Source organism: Rhineura floridana, chromosome 6 (assembly GCF_030035675.1).
Source record: "Rhineura floridana isolate rRhiFlo1 chromosome 6, rRhiFlo1.hap2, whole genome shotgun sequence".
NCBI classification, from domain to species: domain Eukaryota; kingdom Metazoa; phylum Chordata; class Lepidosauria; order Squamata; family Rhineuridae; genus Rhineura; species Rhineura floridana.
In genome coordinates this window covers 7,168,262-7,191,104 of record NC_084485.1, presented here as the reverse complement: position 1 = coordinate 7,191,104, position 22,843 = coordinate 7,168,262, and the positions used below count along the sequence as shown (strand labels likewise).

Genomic DNA, 22,843 nt, shown 5'->3' with positions numbered 1-22,843 from the left:
CCAATATGCATGGAAGAAAGACACCACATTTCAGAAGTTCACACAGAACAGGGGGAGGCAACGTGGTGCCCTCCATGTGCTTTGGAAAACAACTCCCATCATCTCTGACCATTGGCCATGCTGGCTGGGGCTGATAGGAGTTGTCATCCAGAATCAGAGGGCACAAAGATACCCTGCCAGAGAATTCACATAGATATCAGTCCGAAAAAGCACACTGTGACAAGTCCGTGCCAGCTGTAAAGGAAATTTGAGAGCTAGGGTGGTTAATGTAATGCACTTACAGCAGTGAGAATCCCTGCTTAGTTATGAAACTCTCAATCACCCTCCAAAACATACACGCAGTTCAATTTAAGGGATTTTGCCCCCAATGCAAAGAAAGAACGGGGGGAGGGAGAGAAAGGGGGGGATTTTCAACACCAAGCTTTACACATACTAAACTTAAAACATGCACTGCATTATGGGCTTCATAATAGAAGGCTAGGGGGCTGGAAAAGTTATGTTGCTAAAGTAAGAAGTTGTGTGTGTGTGTGTACTGCCTTCAAGTCGATTCCGCCTTATGGCGACCATGTGAACAGGGTTTTCATGAGGCTGAGAGGCAGTGACTGGCCCAAGGTCACCCAGTGCGCTTCATGGCTGTGTGGGGATTCGAACCCTGGTCTCCCAGGTCGTAGTCCAGCACCTTAACCACTACACCACACTGGCTCTCAAGTAAGAAGTTATCCATCTCATACTAAAAACTTGTTCTGGTCATAAAACTCAGCTATGTTACATGCAAGCACCATTTATCTCCAGAGTTCTTCTCCAGCTCAGACTGTAATCCAATCTGGCACTCTGAACATCGCTAAAGCAGAATCATTGGTACCAGTGACACTGAGAAATGAAATTCTCCCAAGGTGCCCTATTTGTTAGTTTGGCTATCAGACTCCCTGGAAAGTACATTTCTAAGGGTTCCTGGCACCTGAGATGCTGCCTCTGCAGCGTTCAAGATGCCAGCAAGGGAGAACCACCTCAGTGAGAAAACTCCAGGGAGACATCGCTGCCAGTGTCAGGTTAACTGGTGCTCCCTTGCAGGAAATGTGCTTATTTTTATTTTCCTCTCTTTTATCTCCTACTTTCACACCCTCTTCCCTCCCTCCCCATCCCTCACAGACGTCAGGACTTGAAGGTTCCATAGTCACCTCTGAAGGGCAATTTGACCCCAAAGAGATCAGTGGACAAAAATATTGTTTATTCTAGCAAAACAAATAGGCAAAATGTTAAGAGTTGCATGCGCTTCTTTTAATGAATTACCAGCCATGGTAGCCACATCGCCTGTAGTCCTGATTAAGGACAATATATTAGAAAATGTTTCCCCTTGCCAAAATTGGGTGTCACAGCCACCTTTAAAGTATGCAACCATAGCAACTAACTGGACACAGAAAGCAGCATCCTGTAATTATTTCTAGATATAATTATATAAGCGGCATTTTATTTAAAACTTCTCTTACCTGCTCTTTAATTGCAAGCGCAATTCCAGGGCAGGTTATAATTTGAAATGCAACTCTGTGTGCAAGTACAACCAGCTTAAAAAAAACCAAGGTTGATAAGCTACAACCAAGCATAAAAATACACCTCCATCCTGACACTAAACCACAGCAAATGCCTGCGCAAACAGCCTGGTCTTCAGTTGGTGCCAACAGCTCAATACAGCCAGGAACAATCATGCCTCAGAGGAGTGCCACAGCTGAGGTGCCACCACAAAGAAGGATCAGAGGCCTTGGGAGAGGTCATCCTCTGTTTCACCAGGACAATCCGTTGAGCTCATCTGGACAATCTTGTACTCCCTTTGTATTAGGCCACAGGGCCCCAAACTGTGGTCCATGGACCACTGGTGGTCCTCGTGCTTCATTCAGGTGGTCTGTGGCATGTCCACAACATTTGTAATGATTTTTAATTGTATTTTTATTGCGTCTTTTGTTTCTTATTTTGTATTTCATTGTATCACAACTGGAATTCAATTGAATACAGATCATAACACAAAAAAATACAATATAAAAAATAAAAGAAGCAATAAAAATACAATTAAAAGCCATACAGCACCTAGCACAGTGCAATGCAATTGCTACAGCAAGCAGGGAAACAGTTAAGGAAAAAAAGTTTTGGAATCACTGTATTAGGCTGTTGACTCTACCAAAATCTTGGAAATTTGTTCAGCTCTTAAGATTATAAATATTTATGATTAAACATGCACATTTGTTTCCCATTTAATGGAGAAAAGGCTTCTCTGCTTACTACTTGTGGAAGATCTTGGGCATTTCAGCCTGCCAGGAAATTGCTTTGCACAGTCTTTGTAAATAAACAGAAATCCATGTTTTGAAATAAAGGTGCAACATGCATGTGTGTGAGTGGCCTGGTTTGCTCATCACATTAAAGCATCATTAAAACAGACCATGGCTTAATGTGAATGAGCCGCATGCTGCTGCAATTGGGAGCAATTCACTCCTCCTGCTTCTGCTGTCAGGGAGCAAGCTATGGTCTGACTTGTCATGTCGTTCGAACGAAGGCTTGTCATTTAATTATCCCCAACCAAACCAGGAACAGAAGCCAAGATTTGTTCATGGCTTGCTATTTGTGGTTTGTTTGGGGCAACAAACCATGAGCTAAGGTTTGCACAATACAACAAGCCATACCATAGCTTATTCCCCAGCAGTGTGAACCGGAGGAGAGGAAAAGACCCTCTCTTTCAACAGTCTGCACCAGCATGCTCCCCATTCACATTAAACCATACTTTATTTTAACTCTCACTTTGTGTAATTAACGTCTTATCAGATTGGGGGGGGGGGGAAACCGGAGGGCCACACTCCAGTGGTGTGTGGGACCAAAGGCAAAAGTGGATGGAGCAAAGAATGTAAATTTTTACCTTTGTACACTAGACTAGCTTCTACACACACACATTCCATCCTCCATCCAGGGCACCAAGAGTTCAAGGACACATTACAAGCAGACAAAAACACTTGAGGATGCAGAGGAGGCTGTGTGACTGGGGAGGAGATGCGGTGGGGGAAGTCCCCAGGGCTGGACAGAGAGGCTTGAAGAGCTGCCCAAGGTTCCCCCACCCGCAGAATTAGATACACTAATACAGCGCAACATAAATCATGGGCAAAGAAAAGTTATTTAATAAGTGTGCTATGCACCATATGTATTTTAATTTATTTTAATGTTGTGATTTTACTGTTTACAATTTTATTATGTACATGTTTGATTTATTTTTGTAAGCCGCCCCGAGTGCCCTATTATAGGGTAGAAGGGCAAGATAGAAATATTTTACATAAATAAATAAAAATAAATGTTAATACATTGTTGAATGCCCTACTATTTATTTATTTATTTAATTCGATTTCTATACTGCCCGTAGCAAGCTCTCTGGGCGGTGTACAATCAATACTAGGTGCTATACAAATGTTTTAATGATATTGAGCAATAAATATGCCTTCTGGTTAGGAAGTATCTGGAAAGAACAAATGGGAAGCTTGACTTAAAACGGTCCTTTTTTATTTAAATCATTTCATTCTGTCTGTCAAACATGGCTTTGTTTTGACCTTTCACAGACAAAGTAAAATTTTCTATGGAAAATATTGTAAAATTAATTCAAAGCAAAGCTTGAAACACTAATATATCTTCATTCTGAACCAATAAACGCCCTTATGCAAAAGCCTAAAGCCACAGCACAATGCTTGGAATTTCAGGCACTGGAGGTAACCTTCCCAATTTAAATTTTTCATAACCTAGAAACGGTTCTGCACCCCTTTCCTTAAAGGGTTCACTGGCTCAATAAACAGGGCTGTGTCAAGATAAGGTGGCAGCTGAAACATTTCTATTTATTATTTGATTTATATCCCACCCTTCCTCCCAGCAGGAGCCCAGGGCGGCAAACAGAAGCACTATAAACACTTTAAAACATCATAAAAACAGACCTTAAAATACATTAAAACAAAACAACATTAAAAACATTTTTTTAAAAAAGAAAGCTTTAAAAACATCTTTAAAAAAGGATTAAAAACATTATTAAAAAACATACTAACAAGCAATTCTAACACAGACGCAGACTGGGATAGGTCTCAACTTAAAAGGCTTGTTGAAAGAGCAAAGATTATTACACTATCAAATCCAGTCCATCTCCATCTGCACTTTGGACCCAATAGCATCTCCTTAGGTATCTGAGTGCTCAGACGTAATTTTGATAATAACCATCTTGGATTTTCAGTTGCAGACTGGAAAGTCAAAAATAAATGCCAAGGCTTCTGTAAATATAAAATGGTTGGGGGTGGGGGAAGGTTGTTGCAAACTCTAGTTTCCTGACACCAACTTCACTTGGATATCATTTACACCAGCTCTGCCTAACACTGTTTCTACAATGCTCTTTTCAAAAGCCAGAATTCTGAACCAAGATAAACCAAATTCTATGACCAGTCTAAGTTTTCCATGTTCAGGAATTCTGTGTAGATTTGCTTACTTTGCAGAATTTATCCTTATTACATTTATATTGCACCTTCCCTCCAAGCTGCTAAAGTCAGCACACATCTATCTATTTCGTCACATTCAGATGCCACCTTTCCTTCCATAAAGGAGCATAGAGCAGCTGACAACATAAAACAATACAATCATCATTAAAACATCTTAAACACTCAATTGTCATTAAAAAGCAGCAGCTAATCACTATGGAGCCTAAAACCAATTAAGCCCCAAAGGCCTAGTCCAATGAATGAGTTCACCTAAATATGGACAAAGCTGGTTCTCCCCCCCAACACTTTATCTTTACAACAACCCTGTAAGGCAGGCTAGGCTGAGAGGTAGTTACTGACTGAGGGTGACCAATCATGCTTGTCATGGGGAGGAGCAAAAAGCCATGCAGACCAGTAATGTCTCCACACAGCCTCAGGAAATCCTTTTTGGTCACCAGCCGCTTAAGATCACAGAAGGCTTTGCCCGCACATTGTAGACCCTAGTTGAGCAACCATTAGTCCTAGACGATGGGTAGTTAAAAGTCCTTTTTGAGGATGTGCAGGAAAAGGGAGACTGGAATGTCAGCATTTCCACACCTCCCAGTATGAGTGTACACTGAAACACAGACAGTTACAACTTCATCTGCCTTTTGCTCTCCTCACACCCTCAAGCTGCCTTTTCACTTGAAGTCATAATCCAGCTGGACTTTGAATTTCAAGGAATTCCCTTCGCAAAAGTGGCACCCCTAATTTTAAAGGCATGTCTAAGCAGCAGCATCTTCACATTCTTTGCTAACAATGTTGACCTTTCCTCCTTCCAGACAGCTGTGCTTGGGGGCTTGTCCATTTCCAAACTACAAGTAGCTTTCAGGGAGTACTACTGCTGGTCTGGTAAATTCAGAACGGGCATCACTCAGGTCAACACCTCACTGCCTCCTCTTTCCCCCCCTATTGTTTAAACAATCTTTATTAATTTTACACCATTATTAAACGTAAGCATAATCAAAACATCATATGTAAACCAACTTTGTTGTTGTTATATGCCTTCAAGTCAATTACGACTTATGGCGACCCTATGAATCAGTGACCTCAAATAGCATCTGTCACGAACCACCCTGTTCAGATCTTGTAAGGTCAGGTCTGTGGCTTCCTTTAGGGAATCAATCCATCTCTTGTTTGGCCTTCCTCTTTTTCTACTCCCTTCTGTTTTCCCAACACTATCATCTTTTCTAGTGAATCATGTCTTCTCATGATGTGTCCAAAGTATGATAACCTCAGTTTCATCATTTTAACTTCTGATGATAGTTCTGATACCCAATTATTTCTCTTTTTCACGGTCCATGGTATGCGCAAAGCTCTCCTCCAACACCACATTTCAAATGAGTTGATTTTCTCTTATCCGCTTTTTTCACTATCCAACTTTCACATCCATACATAGAGATCGGGAATACCATGGTCTGAATGATCCTGACTTTAGTGTTCAGTGATACATCTTTGCATTTGAGGACTTTTTCTAGTTCTCTCACAGATGCCCTCCCCAGTCCTAGCCGCCTTCTGATTTCTTGATTATTGTCTCCATTTTGGTTAATGATTGTACCAAGGTACTGATAATCTTTGAGAAGTTCAATGTCCTCATTGTCAACTTTAAAGTTACATAAATCTTCTGTTGATAATTTAAAACAAACTCATATTGGTTTGTGTTACAGTGCATTTAGGTAATTCAACTTTTAAAGCCAGGATATTTTCATTTACAATTTTCAACATACTGTTTATCTTACTTGTGCTTATTCTTTCCCTTTTCTTTTTGAGTTTGGGATTAAGCAGAAAAGAGAGGGGGAAAGACCCACTTAAAGAAACCATATCCATTTGTATGCTGGAAAAGGAACTTGATCATGTTCTTCCCGGTTCATGTATTGTACAAAATCGTAACAAGTCAAAATAAATGTATCTGCTTTTGCTTTGACCTCTAGAGACTCTAAGCGTTTATGTTAGTTTATCTGACAGTGCTTCATTCCAGACCAGCTTATACCAATATTCTATGTTAGCTCCAGATAGGTCCTTCCAAAAGCACTCCACTGTGAAACATGCCACGTGTAACCAATACTTTATTTTGTAGATCTGAATAATCATCTATGAACAAATTTAAAATGGCCAATTGTGGTACTCCACCTCCTTTTCTTTGCTTTCAAAGGAGCAAAATCATACAACAGAAGAGATGGGAGGCAGTCACCTTTCCCACTCCATATCTAAAGCATTCATGACAGGGCAGTGCCTGACAAATCTTGGCAGTCCTATGGGGGAGGAGATCTCCACCCTCACCACACCTTGCCCATTTTTTTGCAGATAACTCAGGCTTGGGCAGATCACACTCCACAGCTTGCACTCGCTGGGGAGGGGGGGTGGCAATATCCTGATGGAGACAACAGTTAACAGTCCATGCCCCCAGATCTAATCTGTAGACAGACTCATACTGAATATCTACATGAGAACAGTCAAGAATGTGGGACAGATTCAGTAAGATGGAAATAGCTGAAGAAGGGCCAACAGAAGAACATAGTAAAGCATTTCCAGCAAAGAAAAGTGTTCTGTTCCCTCTCCCTCCCAGTATTAGTAACCCTACCAATGTCATCACAGCACCTGTAAAGTGGTTTCAGGAAGCCAGGCTTTTAGTCACCGAAAACGAGGCTTCTCTAGCTAAGCTGGGGGAGGGAGAGCCTTCACACCTTTCAGCCCCTCTCACCCAAGAAACAGCTGTTAGGTTTTCTCTCTCTAGTTTAATGTTTGTGGTGTAGTGGTTAAGGTATTGTACTACGACCTGGAAGACCAGGGTTTGAATCCCCATATAGCCATGAAGCTCACTGGGTGACCTTGGGCCAGTCACTGCCTCTCAGCCTCAAAGGAAGGCAATGGTAAAAACCCCTCTGAATACAGCTTATCATGAAAACTCTATTCATAGGGTCGCCATAAGTCGGGATCGACTTGAAGTCCTGATAGCCCTCCCTCAGTTCCATCTAAAACATCCTTGTAAACAAGTCCACAAAAGTTACTAACTTTTACTGCAAAAAATGTGTTCGCTTGCAGATGAAAATGGAGAGCTCTGATCCTCCTGCAGCAACCCTCAGCATTTCTACGCTCAGTAAAAGGAGAGAGCTCCCTCCTCCAGTGGTTCTATGCTGGGCTGAGCGCCCTTAATTCCTCCTCCACCAGCCCATCACTCAACCTGCATCCAATTCCTCGTTGCTGATGGCTGCCAGATTAATGCTTAAACACAAGGCCGGTCTAGAGATCTTTGTCCTGACTTGAGAAAGCTTCCTGCAGCGCAGTTAAGCAAGTCTGGTTTCCCGAGCCAAGCTCCACAGCACACTGGCAGCAGCTAGAAAAGAGAAGACTGCAGCATGTCCACCACAATTCATGGAAATGAAAAGGAGCTACTCAACTAATGGCAGGTTTCAAATGCAGCCCACCCTCCCACACTTCACTCTGCACTAAGGCTTTGGAAGTTTCCTCAGGGAGAAACCTAACTCCTCAGTTTAAAGCAAGATCTTCATCTTAAGCTATGCAAATTGCTTAATACAGTTTGCTCCCTGCAGCTTAAAGAGCAAGCTACTTACCTTTTCTAGAGGCGCTGTACCATACTGGCAAAGAGACGGAAATGCAAATCAGGAAGTCCCTGGTTCAAATCTTGCCTCTTCCATGAACTCATTAGGTAGCCTTTGGCATGCCACTCCCCTCAGCCTCAGTTCCGCCATGTGCAATACTGAAATAATAAATCTGACTTACAGCAGGGTAGCTGTAAGGACCACAGTTAACTAGTGCGAGTGAAGCACTTTGAACATTCTAAAGTGCTATACAGATGTTATCACTTGGGGGGAAAATGCCTCTCACTGCAGGAAAGTGGCTACTACAGATCAAACATTTCCAAGCTCAAGATCTCTATCGCAATCTCTTTAACGGCTCCTTTCCAAAGCAGATGACACAATCCTTCTCTCTGCCCCCCACCCCCTACTTCTTCTTGTGCAATAACCTTTATTAACTTCTGTGATCCTTATTTATGGTCCAGTCACCCCCAACTATTTTTTTTTTTGTCTTAGAAGGGTAAAACTAAAGAAAGATGGGAAAGGGACACCCAATTCTCATTTCAATAATTCATTGCATTCTTCTGTCCTCTACCCAAAAAAAGGGGGTGGGAGAAGGCACAGTTGATACTCACTGACAAAGTGAGCCCAGATGGGCTGCCAGTCATGCAGCTGCCAGGCCAAACAGCCACCAGCGTTCCACTGCCAGCCTTGCTATATACTACGGGCTCAAAATGTCTTCTCTAGCCCCCCCCCGAGAGAATCAGTATTATATTTGTTTCTGTGCTCCCCTCCGAAAGAAAACCTAAACACAGCAAGAGTCCTGTGCCTAAAATAAAGGCTTTGTGTGCCAGGGGAGGGGTCACGTGGAAGAGACTAACTTCCAAGTAAACACACATAGATTCAGGCTGTAAATCTGATTCACCAACATCTGCACCTTGTATACAGAGCCTGAGATCTAAGGCATTTCCCCCCAACAGGCAGCCAGCAGGCCAAGACGGATACACTGAGCTCCTATAGCAGCCGGCACAGCCTCTACCTTTCTGGGGTTTTTTTATTGCTCCTCAAAATTCAGCTGTTTTTTCCTTTACAGAAATACCCATTCATTCACATGTGTTAGGTGATAAAACAAGGAAATGCAGCAGGCACCAGTGGAAAGAGGAGCCCCAAGCCACTACAACGCAAGAAGGCCAAAGGCCCGCCCGGTCCATCATCCTGTCTTCAAAGCCAGCCAGATGTCTGAGGGAAGCCCACAAGCAGGACCTGAGCACAACAGCACTCACCCCACTTGTGCTCTCCAGCAATTGGCGGTCCTCACAGGCTCACTACCAGGGCTGTGGAGTTGGAGTCGTGGAGTCAGAAGCAATTGTGGGTGGAGTTGGGAGTCGGTAGACTTCAAAATAAAATATATACATTTGCCATTTATGAAGGAGTCGGAGTCGGACAGTAGAAAAATAGAGGAGTCGAAGGTTTGGCGTACTGACTCCACAGCCCTGCTTACTACCTCTAACATACACAGCCATGATAGATAGCAAACGTTGGTAGCCTTCTCCTCCATGAATTTGTCTAAAGCCATCCAAGTTGGTGGCAGTCACTGCCTCTCATGGGGGCAAATTCCTTAGTTTACCTATGCACTGTGTGAAAAAGTACTTTCTTTTGTCTGTCCACTATATTCCAACATTCTGCTTCATCAGATGGCCCAGAGTTCTAGTATTATACGAGAGAGACAGAGACAGAGAGACAGACTGACTTCTCTTTATCCATTGGCTGGGAAATGGCCTGACCCATTGCTTTGGCCAGCATCTGAATCCTGCCTCCTGCTGATCTCAAAGCTTAGGTGTGTCTCATGTGAATTGGGCTCATTACCTAGGCTAGGATTTCCAGCTGATTCTAACTAGCCCTCCCACAACTTACAAGGCAGTTGGAACAACTGGTTTGGCAAACTATTTGCCTGGACAGAAGATGTTTGCTCTCAGCAATTAGGTGAATGGCTAATTGTAAAAGTGACTCACAGAAGCTCTTGTACCTAAATACTTTTCTAAAGTTCATTTTTGAACAATTCCCCCCACCTTATAATTTAAGATGTTTTCAGGATGGCTTACAAACAAAACCTAGACTAAAAATAAAGAACATTCAAGTATGCCATTTAAAATACAAATCTGCAAATCGTTTATATTATGACAATAGCACTAAAACGGTAAAATAAGACCTAAATTAGTAGAAGTGACTCTATTAAGTGTTAAAAGCCTGGGAGAAAATAGGGATCTTGACATGGTGCCTAAAAACCAGAGATCAGATGAGCAGCCTTGATGAATAATCCTCCAAAATGAGGCCCTTTCCTAGCTGCTACCTGAGATGAGGTCACAAGCCATATACAGTAGTGTTGCAGCAAGATTTACTCAGGATTTTTTTCCTGAAGACCACGTCAGCAAGCTTTGGAACCAGGACCTTCTCTCCTTAAGGTACAGTGATGCACTGGATCAGAGGAGAAATCTGTTCATCTTTCTAGCTCTAAACCTGGGAGATCTTGGAGCAAGGGAGGAGGGGAGAAAACAGACCTGAAGGGAAGATAGAGGCATGTCTATACTCAACTCCCAAGCTTAAAAGACCCTTTTGGTGCAGAGTGAAGCCCATTATTTCCATCTCCAACTGTAAAGGCGAAGGGGGGGAGAGAGGTGCATCTGCTTGCCTCTACCTGGAGCTCCAGGTACAGGGGGTTCATCTTTCCCTGAAGGATGCAGACAAACTGGAACAGGTACAGAGGAGGGCAACAAGGATGATCAGGGGACTGGAAACAAAGCCCTATGAGGAGAGACTGAAAGAACTGGGCATGTTTAGCCTGGAGAAGAGAAGACGGAGGGGAGATATGATAGCACTCTTCAAGTACTTGAAAGGTTGTCACATAGAGGAGGGCCGGGATCTCTTCTCGATCGTCCCAGAATGCAGGACATGGAATAATGGGCTCAAGATACAGGAAGCCAGATTTCGACTGAACATTAGGGGGAAATTCCTAACTGTTAGAGCAGTACGACAATGGAATCAATTACCTAGAGAGGTAGTGGGCTCTCCGACACTGGAGGCCTTCAAGAGGCAGCTGGACAGCCATCTGTCGGGAATGCTTTGATTTGGATTCCTGCATTGCAGGGGGTTGGACTTGATGGCCTTACAGGCCCCTTCCAACTCTACTATTCTATGATTCCCACCAGAGCTTGGCTCCCCTTTCCGCACGGCAAGCAGGGAAAGATTTTTATTATCATCTTCTCGTATTGCTATACCACCTTTCTTCCATCAAAACCAAGTAACACACATGTGATTCCCAGGTCAGCAAAGCGGGGGACCTCATGGGCCTTCAGACCATACCTGGGACCAGATTATCAAATGCCAAGACAAGGTGAAGCTCAACATGTACAAAAATCTTTCTTTAAAGCTCAACACTTCCAAATCTTAAGGCCACTGCACTGACTTAAAACTGAGGTGAGGCAAGAAGCCTCCAGCTGCCTAGGTGTATGAACAGCAGCATTGTGGGGCAGGAAGTTTTCAAGTGCTTTATTTCTTCCACAGAAAATTTTCCATTTCATAAGCTCATTAGCAACAATGAATGGATGCCAAGTGCAAACACAATACCAGGCAAGCTTGGTAGTTTCAACGTTTTTAGCTTTGTTTAAGAAATGCAAGTAAAATAAACATGCTAAATTAAATCACTCTATAGGACATCAACGCAAAGCATACCCAACACAAATTACTGAGTTCAGAATTCTCCAAGAAACCTCCTGGCTGGGGCTGATGAGGGTTATAGTCCAAAACATCTGGAGGGCATCAGGTTGGGGAAGACCAAAGTATAACTGCTTGGGCTGGCTTTTAACAGCTGGGGATGAGCAGGAGAGGAGCGAGCAATACTTCTTAATCTGATTGTAGCTGGGCTTGGAACGAGTATCAGAATAAAATACCCAAGGGCCAGTAAGGGATAGAAATACATTTGTAAAAAATTGTTATAGAAAAGTCAAATATAATATGCCAACACGAATGCATACAAATAGGTCACAAACTCCCAACAAATCTGAAATACTCAAAATATCCCACCAAATACTGAACATTCAAATACCAACAAACATTTCACCCTCTGAGGCTATATTTACAAACTTATATTCATGCCTAGAATGCTTCCCGAAGACAAAACAAGGGCAACTATTGCAATGCATTTGTCCAAATGTAGTCTTTTGTCTCTTATCTAATACTTATTTTCTCCATTACTGCAAGGTCCCATACTTCCTTTTTTCTTCTGGGACAGCTGCCAATTTCCCTACTTTCAATCTTATCTGCTTCTAACATGGGAGAAATGTGTTCTGTTATTTCTTGACAAGACTCCAAGTGTCAAGAGTGATTCTGCTTTCAATTGTAACGTAGAGTCATTTTTTCTGCATGCTTCTTATAATTCCATACAACGAAGCTTTTATTTTCAGACAGGTCAACCACATATCCAGGTAAATACCCCTCAGACCAGAACTTTTCCAGCAGCTACCATGCCTGAGACTCATTATCTTTCTAAAGTGCCAAGGAGTACTATACCATCTCTATCTGCAGTCCTCAACTCTTTCAGAAACCACCCTTAGCACCCATCTACAAGATGGAACCCACTTTTTACCATACATAACTTTGCTTTTAAGAGGTCAGGTGACCGAAATGAAAAAGATGACAGGGCCCCTGTGCCTTAATAGTGCTACAAGAGGGGGCATGTTGTTAGATGGGAGTCATCAGACTAACCCGAGAAGGCTCTTCTTCACAACAGATGTAATAGTTGATGAGCCATTTTAATTTTTGTGGGTTTTTTTTAAAAAAAACCTGTTATCATGGTTGTAAACTCCTTTGATGTTTTCCAAGAAATTGCAGTATGCAAAACACTTTTATAAATAAACTTCAGTGTGTTCACTCTGCTTTTGCACATTCTGGTCCATCTTTCAGTGTTTCTCCCCATTCACTTACCAAAGTTGTATTTTAAACAGCGGTGGCATCCCTGGTGTGGCCCACATGTCACTCCTGATCCACCAGTTGAAGCACCACAATTTGGATTATCTTAAAAATTCTCCCTTAAGATGACACAAGTAGAGAATATTCCTTCCCTCCATACAAAGTTTCAACAGCAGCACTCAAATATTAAAAAACCTGATTTAGCATTTGAATGTCTTGAAGTATTGCTACCGAGGCAAGAAACCCAACTAAAAAAAAAAACTTAAGCCATGATTTTTATTTAGAAAGTGCACTACTAACCATAATAGCTTCAATAATGGCTTCCTGAATTTGTACCATGATAAGCAGATGCAAAGATGATGATGTGTTATCTCTGCACCTCCCCAGAGAGTGTGAACAGTATCTCTAGGAGGAATGCAAACTGTCTCGATTCATCTGAATAGGGCATTTTCTCACTCACACCCTATTTTTCACACTTTATGATCCACAGTGGCAAATAATTTAGACACACTTGCTGAGAGCCCAGCATGCCATTTTTGTAATTAAATGCAAGAACAAACATCATATGAACAGAGCAAAACAGAAATGAGACAAACAGAAGCCAATCTCTAAGCCTGATGTACGCATTCCACAAGAACTCTAGTCCTGGATTTTGCGGCAGAATTTAGATTCCTGAGAATCTCAGTATATGAAGTGATACAGCTACAGAAAAGAGCTCTGAAAAGTACTGACAATGATTCAAGTGAGGGTTTGATTGACCAGGACTTCAGTAAGCTGCACAGCATCCATGAACTTCTCTCCATAACCCGTGCTGTCTCTGTGACTGGCCTTCCTTCCTTAAACTCAACCAACCGAGTCCTCTGTTGCCACACCACCACCCAAATCTGCAATGCTAAATCATGGAAGAAGGAAGAGCTAAGTGAACACAAGCAAAGTTAATCTGCATGATTTGAGCACAGAACTTGGAGTCCCAAGGTGCAAGATTTGGATTTGATAGCAGAGGTCCCACAGACCCAAGTGTCCCCGCACTTGTAGTGTGAGTTGTTTCTGACTCTTAGGGTGACGTCTTGCGACGTTTACTAGGCAGACCGTATATATGGGGTGGGATTGCCAGTTCCTTCCCCAGCCTTTCTTTACCCCCCAGCATATGCCGGGTACTCATTTTACCAACCACGGATGGATGGAAGGCTGAGTGGACCTCGACCCCTTTTACCGGAGATTCGACTTCCTCCTTCCGTTGGAATCGAACTCCGGCCGTGAGCAGAGCTTTGGCTGCGTTACCGCCGCTTACCACTCTGCGCCACGGAGGATCCTTATTTTGACTGAAGAGCACCATAATTAAAAAAAGAAAGAAAAACAATTGGGCTGCTCTGTGGGAAAAACTTTGAAGCTTCAATGTGTGTTTCTGTGGGGCTGCCTGAGACTTTAAGTTGAAGAAACGGGTGTAGCTGGGTTAAAGACGGGCGTATAAGCACTGCTCCGTGGACACATTTCTATTATAATGAGGGGGGGGGGAGGAACAAACCCTCATGCAAGTAACTCACCCAATGGCTAGATAGGCATAGTTCAATTCATAGCAAAGTGTCAACTAGGCCATATCTGCACCACACCTCACCAAAAGGAGCAATTCCCATTTGTAATAATTTAATAAAGCCACACGTACATCTTCAGGACAAGCTCTAGCCAAAGCATGCATTGTCATTATCATGCACGCATCTCTGAGTCCAGAGCAGCAAAATATCTCCTTAATTTGGCTGGTGCTGGCATGCTGAACTGGGCTCAGAAGGCAGAGCTTGTGGGGAAAGTGGGTGCAGTGAACTTGCAGCATTTCCAGGCTACATTCTATGGACACCCCAACAACCACAGAAACGTTCACCCAATCCCTTCTTTAAAGTGTGTTCAGTACAAAAGCTTCCCATGCTTATTAGCAGGCAATTCGCTGCATATAGGGTGTAAAGCACCACAAGCTTTATGGAGAGCTCAAGCTTGATTTGGTCTACATAGGAGGATTTTAAGAGCTGAGATTGTTTTGTGAAACTCCATTCTGGCATTGACTTATGATTCCAGTCAAGAATCTGAAAGCTAACTTCAAAAGAAAGTGCTCCTTGGGGCATAAACCTCTACTGTACAAATAACTTAAGAGGCTGAACACCTACTATTCCCAGGGCAAACAGCTTTTCTTTGCTTGGCTGCACAGGTCAAAAGATGCATTCTTATCAACAAGGTAAAAAAAAGAGGAAGATGAAGAACCTGACTTTACCCCTTGCAGAGCAATTTGCTTTATGATTTGCAGATAGTAAGCCAGTGTTCTGTTGTCCAAATTCTGCAAAAGAAGTGCATTTGAATTTTCTTGTTTTCCATAATTTATTCTGCTTCTAACCATACAGAGTGCTGAAGACTTGCATGGAGAAGTTTTCAAAGGGGCTACAATCCTAAACCAGCAAAACTTGAAAAAGGGATAGTGTCTTACCAATATTATGATATACATGGCTCACTGGATATATGGGTGCCAAGTCACAATCTGTGACATTTATGGTTACACTTCATTTGCTGTATTCATATCTGAAATTAATAACCCCATTTAAAAACACAGTTAACACCATCTCCTAGATGTTGACTTGAGTTGAGAGAAGAGACCCACACTTATTTCTACTCCTTTCACTGTTTGAAGACATTGAGAACATTGCCATCTTAAATCACCATTTGGGATTTCAACTCACAAGTTAAGGGGCAGAACAAAGGCACCCAATCTACTTTTGTCATTGAAACATGTTCAGCAAGAGGATAACAGGGGCCCAAGATTCAAAGTGGAATTGGACTGCCCAGGTGGCCTGTATCTCAATGTCACAGCTCTTTTGTTTAAAAAAAAAGCAACTGGGGGGGGGATAAATTAGCAAAAGGAAAGTGATGTGCCTGGCATAACCCTGCCCCCTCTCTGAGATAGAGTGGCCTAAAAACCTAGGGTGGTATTCAACTTAAAAGTTGCACTTGCACATGGATTAGTACTAGCGCAACTGGATCCCCCCCCCCATTCTCCACCTGCTTGCACTGTCCCCAAATCTGCTCTGGGGAGGAAGAGAACCTCTAGAACAGATTTAAGGGGTGCACAGGGGGAGTGTTCCAGTGCACAAGAACAAATCCTTGCACTGGAGGAATAATGTGCTTAACTTTATGCTGAATACAACCCCCTAGATATGACTTCACTGCAAGATGGCCAAGAAAAGGCCAGTTATAACAGAGGGAGGAAAGGTTAGCTCCAAGCCATTCATGTTCCACATGGAGGTGGAACATGTTTGTAACAGGTTTTCTCCCTTTGCCATTGCACCTTTCCTACACCAAGGAGATGTCATTGTCACCAGCAACATAATCTCCTCTTGCACATTCTCACCTCAGTAATGTGAGCTGTTCTCCCCCAGAACCTGCAGGGGAGAAGAGAAGAGCTTCACTTGAGCTTCATCAGCCCTTCAGTTGATAACTACCAGCTATAAGATAAAGATCCACCACAAGTACTGAGGATGAGCTTTTTATAAGAAGCTGCCTATTGCTGTATTGATTTTAATTTTAAACATGCCACTACATATTACTGTATTTATTATTTTATTTATATCCCGCCCTGCCGGGAGGAAGGACACAATGTAAATCAAATAATAAAATAAATAAATAAACAAGCCATCAATATAGGCAGCCTTATGAAGTACTGAAAGAAGCTTGAGACTTTCTCATTTCATATGAACTCTCACTGTGTTAATGAAGACTGAGATGCTGTTAGTGGGTGGTTCTTCTGACCGGATGGTGGATGTCCAACATATTCTGGATGGGGTTGCACTCTCCCAATGGAGCAGGTTCATAGTTTGGGGGTTCTCCTAGAACCATCTCTGTCACTTGAGGCTCAGGTAGCCTCGGTGGCACAGAGTGCCGTCTATCAACTTTGGTTGGTGGCCCAGCTACACCCCTATCTGGACAGGGATAACCTGGCTTCAGTTATCCATGCTCTGGTAACCTCCAAATCAGATTACTGCAATGCGCTCTACGTGGGGCTGCCTTTGAAGACAGTTCGGAAACTGCAGCTTGTGCAAAACGCAGCGGCCAGATTGGTAACAGGGACCAGATGGTCCGAACATATAAAACCAATTCTGGCCCGCTTGCATTGGCTGCCTGTATGTTTCTGAGCCAGATTCAAGGTGTTGGTTTTAACCTATAAAGCCTTACACGGCTTGGGACCACAATACCTGATGGAACGCCTCTCCCAACATGAACCCACCTGTACACTACGCTCAACATCCAAGGCCCTACTTGGGGTGCCTGCTCCAAGGGAAGCTGGGAGTCTGGCAACAAGAGAGAGGGCCTTCTCAGTGGTGGCCCCCAAATTATGGAATGATCTCCCTGATGAAGTTCACCTGATGCCAACATTGTTATCTTTTCGGCACCAGATCAAGACTTTCCTTTTCTCCCAGGCATTCTAACAGCATGTACTGAGCTCTAACCCCAGGTCTTTTAACCTGTTTATCTGTCCTTCATGGTTTTAAACTTTGTATGCTTTTTAAAACTGTATATTTGTTTTAATGTTCAATGTTTTAATTGTTGTAAACCACCCAGAGAGCTTTGGCTATGGGGCGGTATATAAATGTAATAAAATAAATAAATAGAGACTTTTTTCCTTTATAGCTGCTATTACAGCAAGACAATGCCAAAACAGGTTAAAGACTTACATTAGCAAGAATGCCCCTCAGCCTATTAAAGTCTGTCCTCAACAGTTAAAAGTGTGTGTGTGTCCCCCGCAATCAACCACCTAAATTATTAGTTGACTAACAATTAGCAGTCCAATCCTATATACTTTTCTATTGAGAAATAAACTACTGGGGGGGGGGTTGGTTCCACTTGGTAGTGGGATTATACTTCTGTAAGGACTGAAAATCAGATATGGGAAGGGGCCTCTCTCTATACCAGTGCTGGGAAATGGGGAAATCTAACTTAAAGACTGAGATTAAAAAGATCCAGTAAGCAGCAAGTAACATTCTCAACTACACAGCAAAGGAAAATTCAAAGGGACCTTGATAGGCTGGAGCATTGGGCTGAAAACAACAGAATGAAATTCAACAGGGATAAATGCAAAGTTCTACACTTAGGAAAAAGAAACCAAATGCACAGTTATAAGATGGGGATACTTGGCTCAGCAATACCACATGTGAGAAGGATCTTGGAATTGTTGATGATCACAAGCTGAATATGATCAAACAGTGCGATGTGGCTGCAAAAAAGGCAAATGCTATATTGGGCTGCATTAACAGTAGTTTCCAAATCATGTGAAGTATTAGTTCCCCTCTATTCAGCACTGGTTAGGTCTCATCTTGAATACTGTGTCCAGTTCTCGTCTCTGCACTTCAAGAAGGATGCAGACAAACTGGAACAGGTTCAGAAAGGGACAACGAGGAGGATCAGGAGACTGGAAACAAAGCCCTATGAGGAGAGACTGAAAGAACTGGGCATGTTTAGCCTGGAGAAGAGAAGACGGAGGGGAGATATGATAGCACTCTTCAAGTACATGAAAGGTTGTCACATGGAGGAGGGCCGGGATCTCTTCTCGATCGTCCCAGATTGCAGGACATGGAATAATGGGCTCAAGTTGCAGGAAGCCAGATTTCGACAGGACATCAGGAAAAACTTCCTAACTGTTAGAGCCATATGACAATGGAACCAATTACCTAGAGGCAGTGGGCTCTCGGATACTGGAGGCATTTAAGAGGCAGCTGGACAGCTATCTGTCAGGAATGCTTTGATTTGGATTCCTGCATTGAGCGGGGGTTGGACTTGATAGCCTTATAGGCCCCTTCCAACTCTACTATTCTATGATTCTATTATCCTCTCTTCCCACCTGCTAGCCAACAAGTACAAATGAAAATGTTCCTATATATAGCCAAAATGAGGTAATACAGGAATACCCCGCTATACAGACCTTCACTTAACCTACACTCGCTTTTACAGACATACTTCATACTCCACCATGCCCCTGTTTACGTACACTTCCTTCACACTTACAGACACTTAACGGTGCATGGGGGTGGAAACAGATTCGATCGCGCCACCGCAAATCAGCTGGGAGGCGCGATCGTGATCAGCTGAGAGGTGTGGCAGCGCAGCAGCAGCGGCTTTAGGGCGGGGCTTTGCGGCTCCGCATGAATGAGAGGTAAAAAAAGTTTTAAAAGGTAGTGCTTCACTTTAAGGACATTTTCGGTTTACATACTCGCTCTGGTCCCATTGAGTACGTTAATGCGAGGCATTCCTGTATTTCTAATGGGAAAAGTGAATCTCATACCTAGTAAAACTGCATTCCTACAGAGATAATGAAGAAACCAATACAGCTGAAGATGAACAGATCTACAATAGGCACTTGCTATATATACTCATACCCAATGATGGGGAAAACCTCAGGAAGACTAAAATTTGATGCCAACATGTAATAGCTTTTATACATTCTCCCCCTGCCAGAAAGGACTGGAGCCTAGACACTGAACGCAGCTCTGAAAATGTTTCTCTAGCTCCTCACATTCCCTTACTCTTACTCCATCGCATATATAAAGCTTCTCCATTTCCTAATGTGAAGTTAACACTTCCCACTTATCAATGATTAGTGTAAGCCTCATACCCCCACAACAGGTATAGGGGAAGGAATAAATTTATTAGGTATGATTCATGAAAATAAGTGACATAAATCTTTAAAATAAAACAAAAAACAAGAACAGAAAATGCTTCAGAAGCCTAGACAACAACAAAAATTATGTAGGAGCAAGAACCAATTTTTAAAATATCACACTTAATGGTTTTTAAGTACACATGGTTGCTCTCTCCTATCCAGTCTAGCCTTTGTATGCAGCTGGTTGTAGGATTGTGTGAAACACCCACGAATACAAGAGTATCAACACCACATTAACAAGAGGGGGAAGTACTCTTTCAAATGCACAGGAAATACTCCTACATTCAGCTGGATCAAGGCAACGAGAACGTTCCACCCTACCACAGCCTCTAGTAAATAAATAAGTTTGCCACAGGAACTAGTTGGGAGAAAGGCACTTCTCTCAGTCAGGACTAGTCAAGTTCAGCGAGGAAAAGACAAGAGAGGATAACTCCAGTCAGAAGTTCCCAGAGGCTTCTAAACGTCCATTGTTGGAACCAAGATACTTGATTAGACAGACCTCAGTCTGATCCAATAAAGAACTTCTTATGCCCCTCATTAATGATAGGAGCCAGGAACCAGCTGTAGACTTCTAAACTGTCTTATCCACAATCACTCAAGCAGAAAACAGTATTAGGAAACGATATAGCCATATATTTTTTTTTTTAAAAATCCACAGATTAACACACATTATTGAACCCACCCACATTGCCAAACATTCATCCAGAACTACAAATCTGACTCCTCCTTTTGGAAGATTCTCAGGCTCAAGCACTGGCGGACCTCACAAATAAGATATGCCCTAACAGCTTCTAGCACAGAAAGAATGTACAGCCTGGAAGAGGGGGCAAAGATCCCCTCCCAAAAAAATCTGTCAGGATCTATCCTCTGACCTCCTTGAGGAGACACCCTCGCCGTTCTGCATGGAGCCCACATATCACTTAGAAGAATCATCTGGAGAACCGCTCCTTCCTCCGCCCCCTTGCAAATCCGTCCCTTCCCATACAAAAGAAGATACCAGAATACACATCTCAGGGAGGGGAGTAGAGAAAGTAGAGTCTGGGGTCGCGGCAGGGAAGAAGAGGCGCCTTCCAAAGGAGAAGGGGTATCTTACTTCATACTAAGATTTCCTCCCAGGGTCATATAATTTTGGCGGGGGGGGCAGCTACTCTCTTTCCTCTCTCTCCCCCCCCCAACAATAACGGGAAAATGTCCTACCAGAGGAACTGGTGGAGGAGTTTTTCCTGGAGGGAAAGGGGGGGCGCGTACATTGCCAGCCCCACCCAGAATGGGGAGTTTCCCCCACGCCACCCCACCCCACCCCACCCCACCCCTACAAGGGACTGCCCTACTATGCAGCTGCCTAATTAGGAAGGGGGAGATAGAGAGCAAAACCCCACCACCAAAATGAGACCCCCCTATTTTATGTGTATAGGCCCCCCTTTTCACCCCCACATCAACCGCACCGCCCCCTCCCCCATAGTTTGACCCCCCTCTCTTCCTCCTCCCCCGGTTAACTTGGCAAAGGGAAGGAGCCCCTCCCGCTCAGCAGCCCTCCTCCGGCCATCCGCACTCACCTGAGGAGGCGGCGGCAAGAGCCACCACCGCGCCTCCCTCACCGGCCTCACACAGACAATATGGCGGAAGCACAAGGCTCGGCCGCCAGCCGCAGGGCCCAGAGCGAGGCTGGCAGGAAGCGGAAGTCGCTCACTCGCCGCACGTACGCCCTCTCTATCCCTCCCTCTCGGAGAGATCTCTATACGCTTCCTGCCGTAGCAAGGCGGAGAACGGTCCGTGGCGGGAGCGCATGCGCCGCTTGCTTTCCTCGCGTTGCCTTCTGGGAGGTGTGGTTCGCTGAGAGGCCGCCGGGCCAGCCTAGGTTCCTGAAAGACTAAACGGGGGCCGGAGCGGCAGCAGGGGAGCGCGAAGACTAGCATCAACAGCGAGTTAGGAGCTGTTGTTGCACACTTGGGAGAGAAGGGGAAATATTATGTAGATGTTATTATTTATTAAATATAATAAATATTTATGACTCCCAAAGGAGCCCATGTATCTACATATATAGGCAACTGCTTAATAGTCAGTCAAACCATTGGTCCAGCTAGCTCAGTATTACATTAAACTTTCAAGGATTATCAATACCTCGGCACAGTAATTAACCAAAATGGAGACCATAGTCAAGAGATCAGAAGAAGGCTAGGACTGGGGAGGGCAGCTAAATGCAAAGATGTATCACTGAACACCAAAGTCAGGATCATTCAGACCATGGTATTCCCGATCTCTATGTATGATGAAGAACCCGAAATTTTAGAATGCGAGGTGAAAGCTGCTCTTAAAATACTTGGTAGAAACAAATCATAAGAAATAGATGGCATACCAATAGAGCTGCTACAGCTACTGAGACTGAATCTGTCCAAATTTTGACAAAAATCTGTCAAGAAATATGGAAAGACTAAACGATGGCACACAGACTGGAAGCATTCAATTTACATCCCAATTCCAAAGAGAGGGGATCCCAGGGAATGCAGTAATTATCGAACTATTGCCTTAATATCCCATGCAAGTAAAGTAATGCTCAAGATTCTACAACAAAGGCTCTTACCATATATGGAGCAAGAAATGCCAGACGTCCAAGCTGGATTTAGAAAGGGAAGCGGCACCAGAGATCATATTGCAAACATACATTGGATAATGGAACAGACCAAGGAATTTCAGAAGAAAATCACCCTGTGCTTTATAGATTACAGCAAAGCCTTTGACTGTGTAGATCATGAAAAACTATGGAATGCTTTAAAAGAAATGAGGGTGCCACAGCATCTGATTGTCCTGATGCACAATCTATACTCTGGACAAGAGGCTACTGTAAGAACAGAATATGGAGAAACCGATAGGTTCTCCATCGGAAAGGGTGTGAGACAGGGGTGTATTTTATCACCCTATTTGTTTATTATTATTATTATTATTTATTATTTATTAGACTTATATACCGCCCGACTAGCAATAGCTCTCTGGGCAGTGAACACAAAGAATACAATAAAATACACAATCTATATGCAGAACATATCATACGGAAAGCGGGACTGGACCAAGATGAAGGTGTGAAAATTGGTGGGAGAAATATCAATAATTTAAGATATGCAGACAATAACATA

At 43.3% G+C, this 22,843-nt stretch overlaps 1 protein-coding gene across 3 annotated transcripts in view; it reads right to left on the bottom strand.

Moving 5' to 3' along the window:
* CSNK2A1 (casein kinase 2 alpha 1) overlaps nucleotides 1–21,453 on the bottom strand; it is a 51,783-nt gene extending 30,330 nt beyond the window's left edge. The window contains exons 1-2 of one of the 3 annotated variants that reach the window (XM_061630888.1): nucleotides 21,269–21,453; nucleotides 8,093–8,271 (exon numbers count right to left, since the gene is read on the bottom strand). The gene's annotated coding sequence lies outside the window, so the exon portion shown is untranslated. The remainder of the gene's footprint in view (nucleotides 1–8,092; nucleotides 8,272–21,268) is intronic. The other 2 variants (XM_061630889.1, XM_061630886.1) reach the window with 2 other exon arrangements.
* Between the last annotated feature and the right edge of the window lie 1,390 nt (nucleotides 21,454–22,843).